Genomic DNA, 1,271 nt, shown 5'->3' with positions numbered 1-1,271 from the left:
GCCAGACGTGTGCTGACCCAATGCTGGCAGGACAAGGTGGGCGTGGGTGCCAAAGCTGGGCCCTCCCCCGGGGCAGGGAATGCTGGCCCCTGGCTCCAGGACTCTGCAGCCTTATTGAGGTGGGGGGAGGGTGTCCAGGACCCTTGGCCTTGGGGTAGGGCCTGCCCCTCCCGGTAAGCATGTCCTTCACAGATTGGAGCTGCCCTGCTACCCACAGCTGGACTTCAGGACGCAGGTGGGGTGCTCCAGGGAACAGCTGCTCCCCCATGGAGTCTAAGTGGGCGTCTGGGAGCGGCCAGAGCAGCAGGAGAAGGCGTTAAGGAAACACCAGTGAGGAGAGCGTGAGGCCTGCTCGCTCCCGTTAATAGCTAGCACAAGAGGCTCTCTGCCATCGGATTCAATTTATTCCCATCTGGGCCGTGCTGTCTCCATCAATTCAGCTAATAAAGAGAGGTGGACGGCCATGACCTGGGCTTCTGCAGGGGCCTCTTCTGAGCTAATTAACTGGCCTGAACAATCCCTTTTAATACTTCTGTGCTTAATGCCCTAAAAGGAAAAAATGAACTGGAGACGGAGGTGGAGGGCAGGGGGCTGGGAGGCTGCCGCTGGCTGTGGGGGAGGGGGGCAGGCTGGTTACTCAGGGCTCCCCTTGGGGAAGTGGGGGGCCAGGAGCCCGGCCCCGCTCTGCACCCAGAGTGGGCAGGCTTGCTGTCTGAACCCTGCTTTCTCCTTTACCAGGTGGGGAGGCTGGGGGTGGACACCAGGCCCTCTTCTAGGGACAGACCCCAAGGAAAGGGTGTAAGTGTGTGTCCTGTGCATGGAGGTGGTCCCCGTGGGGGGATCGGAGGAGACAGGCCGTCCACCAGGGCTCAGCAAACCCCCACCCCCCTCACTGTCCTCATCTGTAAAGTGGGGGTAAGGGCAGGGTGGGCCCCAGGGCTGCCTGAAACCAGGTGGTAATGCCCCCGGCTGCTCCTCAGCATGTGCTGTGCTGGTCGCTGTGACTGGAGGTCTTGCCTGGAGTGTCTGTTAGCTGTGGAGAGGCATCTGTCACTTAGAGAGTACTGATCGTGCCCCGCCACCGTGGGGCTCACTCACCCAGCCGGCTCCCCAGGCCGTATTATACATGTTCCTAAAAGTAACCTTGCCCATTCCATGTTCTGTGTTTTCACGTGGCTGGGAGACAGTTCTGTTTCCGCTGGACACAGCTGTTGGAGAGTGGAGTGTGGCATGGCTTGGGGTCCTCTGACTCCGGTTCCTTTGCTGGGGGG

The sequence above is a fragment of the Bison bison genome, unplaced genomic scaffold (assembly GCF_000754665.1).
Source record: "Bison bison bison isolate TAMUID 2011002044 unplaced genomic scaffold, Bison_UMD1.0 scf7180017856801, whole genome shotgun sequence".
Taxonomy (NCBI): Eukaryota; Metazoa; Chordata; class Mammalia; order Artiodactyla; family Bovidae; genus Bison; species Bison bison.
The sequence above is the reverse complement of the archived record's forward strand: the minus strand, read 5'-3'. Positions refer to the sequence as shown.